At 34.4% G+C, this 5773-nt stretch overlaps 1 long non-coding RNA gene across 1 annotated transcript; it reads right to left on the reverse strand.

Moving 5' to 3' along the window:
- Positions 1 to 297: 297 nt before the first annotated feature.
- Positions 298 to 1139, reverse strand: LOC141388165 (uncharacterized). Its single transcript, XR_012408746.1, has 2 exons — positions 1005 to 1139; positions 298 to 947 (listed from the first exon to the last, which is right to left on the reverse strand). It is a non-coding gene; the product is annotated as an uncharacterized lncRNA (long non-coding RNA).
- Between the last annotated feature and the right edge of the window lie 4634 nt (positions 1140 to 5773).

Here is a 5773-nt window from a genome sequence, read left to right on the forward strand (position 1 = left end):
TTTGTACACCCAACGATAACTAAACAACAACTTTCAGCCATTTTGGTAGGACAATGAAGCTAAAAACCTTAAAAATACCGAAAATCGGGAGGTACCGTTCTATTGGGGCTATATCAAAACGTGGACCGATATATCCCTTTTTCAACACCAACCATCATGCAAGTAATAAAAACTTCTGTACCAAATATTGACTCTCTATCTTTAAAATTGCGAAATGTATCTTGATTTCAACAGACAGACGGACGGACATTGTTAAATCGACATAGATATTTATGCTGATCAATAATATATATATACTTTATTTATATATACTTTATTTCGACGAATATTTCGATGTGTTACAAACGGAATGACAAATTTAATTATACCCTCCATATTGTGGAGGGTATAAAAATAGAGTTTGGTAGTATTCTTTCTTTCAACATACAGAAACAGGCAGTTGGTTTAATTTGCGTTTTCAAATCCATACAATAGTAAATTAACACACTTTCGGTTGATATTAACCCGTGCCAACAAAACGATCTTTGTAATTTGTGGATTTTTTTCGTTAACTCAAAAACCGATCTTTATTTACTTCCTTGGATCCAAGCTCGAATTTTCCGGATTTTCATTAATGTTTGTAAAATTCGTTTTTTAGCCACAACTATGAACTGGTAAAGTTTTTACATCAAAACGTCTTTTTTGAACTCCTACCCCTAAATGTTTTCCATTTGATTCAAAAGCCTTATACATGAAATGTTATGGCAATCGGTTAATGTTAACCCGTACCAACATAACGATCTTTAAGTCCTAGGTACTTTGTATAGGATCCAAACTCGAATATTCGTCGGGGGATTTTCATAAAGGATTGAAAAAAATCGTTTTTTAGCCACACAATGACCCCAAGACCATTTTATGTTTCAGTTGGTTGGCCACCGCTTGCTTCCACCTTTGTTTATTGGAATTTCCTAAAAAGAATGAGAAGTGTATTATGTCTAATTTTATTAAATTAAAAATACATTTACCTCATTATTAAATTTTTGCTACAATTGTTTGTCCATTGTCAAAATGTTAACAAACAATTTCGAACACACTTGCAATTTTTGGTATTTTATTTAGAGTTGCTTATTTTTACATGCTTAGAATGCAACACTGTATTTGAGCTGGTTGTGAAATAAGAGCATATTTACATTAGAGCATTTTGTCTGGTTAATTGGGCATTTATACTGTTGAAGGTTAACCCACTGAATTTGATAGATCCATTAATTAATTTTCCTCTTACATATACCATTTTGAAACTGGTTTATATTGACGAAATCGAGTGGATTTCAGCTGACAATTCCTTTCGTATACGTCAAATGAAAACTCATCTGAAATCCATTCGGTTTCATTTGACATTTGAGCAATGGAATACATACATACCCAGCAAAAAGTTTGCATCCACGGAAGCAGTTAAATCACTGGTGCAAGTGTCACGAAGTGCTTCTTTTTCTATGAATTCCTCAGTGAATTTTACAAGGGAGCGCGCAGAAAGGAAGCACTCCATTTTGCTTCCGCAGCACGCAGTTAGGAAGCACTCCATTTTGCTTCCGCAGCACGCAGCTAGGAAGCACTCCATTTTTACAATTTTTACCACTTTTACGAGTTTTGCGTTCCCGTACACAAAATTTGTATGAAAATCGTTTACGACTTTTACCACTTTGTAAAGTACGGGAACAGGCCATTAATAAGACATTTTAATTTTATTCTTATAGGCCGTTTATATATAACAAGGTTAACCCAGTGGGTCTGGGTTTCAAATGTCATTTCCATACTTCAAACAAATCCTCATAAAGAAGGTTAACCCTGCAAAAACTATAATATAAACGCCGTATTACTTTAATTTCATTTGTTGAATGAAAATTGAATTTTTTATCGTTTATACATAAAAGTGCTTGTTGGATGTAATCCAAATGTGAGGAAAAGGATTGCCTTTTTCATTAGTCCACTGGAAGCGCATCCATGCATGTAATGAAATCCTCACTCCAACTTGCACCACTTCCATTTTTTTTTGCTGGGTATGTTCCCACGACACCACTTGTAGAGAAGTTTTTCATGGCTTAAATACTCAGGAAATGTCGCCAGCATTACTGAGGGGGAATTTTGCCACCGTTGAAAATTTGATGTTGCTTGGCCTGGGATTCGAACCGCAAACCTTCTGAGTGCAAGGCGGACGTGCTAACCATTGCACCACGGTGGCCCCAATGGAATTGACAGTTGAAATCGAGTGGATTTTATAAATGTAAACCAAGCATTGGTTTAACCACACTTACATCTTGCTCTTTTTAGTTAAAACGCTTTCGTTTAGATTATAAATCTACTCGATTTCAATTGCACATTCCATACCGTATGCGCCCAATAAATCCGCGTTATAATGCTTGGTTTACATTTACGAAATCCACTCGATTTCAACTGTCAAATCCATAGGTTAAACGTCAAATGAAATCCAGATGAGATTTTATTTGACGTTTGAGCTATGGAATTGACAGTTGAAATCGAGTGGATTTCGTAAATGTAAACTTAGCATAAGTATGTGAAAAAGAGAGATTTCGTAAATTTTAACCTGTAGCTGGTTTACATTACGAAAGCGAATGGATTTCAACTGTCAATTCCTTTGCGTATATGTCGAAGGTGACATTAGAGTGGTTTCTTAATCGAGGAACTCGATTTAAGGGTTCTTAAATCGAGTTCCTCACTACAGCAACTTCATGATTTTACTCTAGTAAATCGACCTAGGAACCCTGGATTTCACGAAATTGTTCCCAGCAAAAAATTTTGGATGTTGTGCAATTGTAGTTATGATAGTCCAACAGAGTTATGAAAAATGCACTCCGTTCGATACATTTTATAAGCAGTTGCTGTAGAGATCCCTACAGAAAAAATCAGTTGGTTGATCCCTACACATTTCTTCAAAAGATAAACAAGAGTGTATACATTTCGAAGAATTTGTTATAAAATAAAGAAATAACAACTTAAGTTGCGAAAATTTTTGCTGTAATTCACGAGACGGAAATTTTTAATGGAGTTGGAGTCCATGTCGAAAGCTGAACTAGTGATGGGAAGGCAACATAAAAAACCTTTAGGATGATGAACAAAATCAGTTGCGCTTGGATTAATTGGAGATCGGAGAAAGTAAAATCAAATGTGATTGAATTTAATGGAAACTTTTTTTAATTTGTGTTTATATAATAAAGTTCTTTGTGTTCTTGTTTTATACAAATATTAAATGCATTTTATTTTCTTTGGGATACTTTGCAATGGCTTGCATTTTAATTGCATCTTTGAACTGATTAAAAATGCAATAAGAAGAGTGCCTTTAAATTCAATCCAAAACACTACATCAAAAGCTGTGATTTGGATCGAAAATGGAGTGCATCCTAGCTGCGCGCTCTCTTGTAATATTCATAAGTGAATTCATAGGAAAAGATGTACTCCAACGGCAAATGTACCGTACACTTGTAGTGATTCAACTGCATCCGGGGATGCGATTTCAACTGTCAACTCCATTTCTGATACGTCAAATGAAATCCAATGGATTTCAGATGAGTTTTTATTTTATTTATTTACTTTGTAATTGAAGCCCAATTATATCTACCTATATGTGTCGGTAACTCGAAAAATTACTGAATTCCACTACTGTTGTGCAATCCTTCAATAAATTTTTTGAGTTACCGACTAAAGTCGTTAAAATTAAAATGCTTGTAATTTCGGTAATTAACGATACTTTTCGGTAAGTTACTGACTTTTTAATGTTACCGATATTTTTCGGTAACTCAAAAAATGAGTTTCAGAATCGCACTACTGGAGCTTGACTCTTGTTCTATGAAAATTTTGAATGAAAAGTATTTTCTTTATCAAATTGTTCATTGACATTTAGTTCCTTTATAAATGTTTTCATTTCAAATTTTCATAGAACAAGAATTAATACACGGTTTACATATAACCGGATTTAACAAACCGACTGGGTTTTAAATGTCAATTCCATTGCTTATATTTCAAACAAATCCTCTCAAAGAAGGTTAACCCTGCAAAAAGCTTTAATATAAACAGCATATAAGCCCCCGATTTAATTTATTTAGAATAGATGTACTTCTAGACGTAACTTTTACGCAAAATAAGGATAGACAAATTTACCCCATAAAAGGCTATATACACTAGAGTTTGTTGTCATGATATATTGCTCTGTTTCGATATATTTGACATAAAATATATTAAAACACCCGTCAAACACATATTTGGAGAACCTTTGCCATTGTGATATGCCTTAGTGTAAACATACTTTAATATTGATAAATACGTCGTACGCCAAAATGAAAATAACCGAGTACCGAGTACTATAATCATATGCAACCATATAGAAGTAGTTGTGCCATTTTAATGACACCATTATCAAGGTAGATGCATTAGTCCACCAGTAGTGGGATACTCTAACGCATTTTTTGGTTACCGGCAAAAATCGATCAAATTAAAATGACAAATTATGAATAAGAAGTTTAAATAAAAGTTGACATCACTGTTGGTATCGGTAGAACTTTGCGACTACTTTTTATTGGTCGCTAACTTACCGAATAATATCGGTTATTACCGAAATTATAAGCATTTTGATTTTAACGATTTTTGTCGATAACCAAAAAATGCGTTAGGGAATCCCACTACAGATCGAAGATATGAACTTTTAATATTTTACGTCGAAAATTATCGCTAAATAAACTGTTATAGGTGGAGTGTATTATAAGTCTAATAGTACGTTTAGACTTACAAATTCCACTCGATTTCAAATGTCAATTCCATAGCGCATATGATAAATCAAATCGAGTGGATTTAAAACTATGATTTATTTGACGAATACACTGTGAAATTGACATTGGAAATCGAGTGGATTTATAAGTCTAAACCTACTACAAACGTACGTACAAAACTCACGGAGAATTTTCATTCAGAATAATTAATTTCGGGCTTAACTCTAGTAATTTTTCCATAGGTAGATACTGTTGCGCTGATCACGGGAATGTAAATTCTTGGGAGAAGGACCCGGTTATCCTGTTATTTGACCCGAAACTCCGGGTACAAAAACCGGGTTAGACCCAGCTCTATTGAGCCGATTCCTACAAAATGGGTGTCATTGGAAAGCTTACAGAAATACCTATCAAACAAGTAGCGATAGATATAGAATGATAGTGTTACTTTCATGCGTTCAGGTGATATAGTCCAGAAACCGATTTTTGGATTTTCCCATAAAACCCTCAAAAAGTCAAAATGGGTCCCTTATGGCTGCTCGCTTAATGTGTACCAGATTATAGCACTCAATTTTACCTTTCCAAAATGGTGCAATATGTTGTAAAATGTTCGCTAGATCCAGAGATATGGACCTTAGAATCTTGACATCCCGGTTCTGTTGGGCTCATTTTTTTACAATATAAGTACCTAAAAACAACATTTTTTGGGCTATATCTCCTGAACACCTGAAAATAATCCCACTGTATGACCACTTGTTGGATAGGTATTTCTATAAGCTTTCCTTTTTGTAGGAATCGGTTTTGTAGAGCTGGCTCTAAACCGGGTTTTGTACACGGACTTTCGGGTCAAATAACCGGATAACCTGGTCCGTCCCCCAAGAAAATTATACATTCCCTTGATCAGCGCAACTGTATGTACCTATGGAAGAAATTTCAAAAAAAATCGGAGAGTTTTTACTAAACTAGAGTTTAAAATTTTTGTTGCAGCAATTCACCTGTCCATCTACCTTTTTTATTGT

The sequence above is a fragment of the Musca autumnalis genome, unplaced genomic scaffold (genome assembly GCF_047663935.1).
Source record: "Musca autumnalis isolate F117 unplaced genomic scaffold, ASM4766393v1 scaffold_65, whole genome shotgun sequence".
In the NCBI taxonomy this organism is placed as follows: Eukaryota; Metazoa; Arthropoda; class Insecta; order Diptera; family Muscidae; genus Musca; species Musca autumnalis.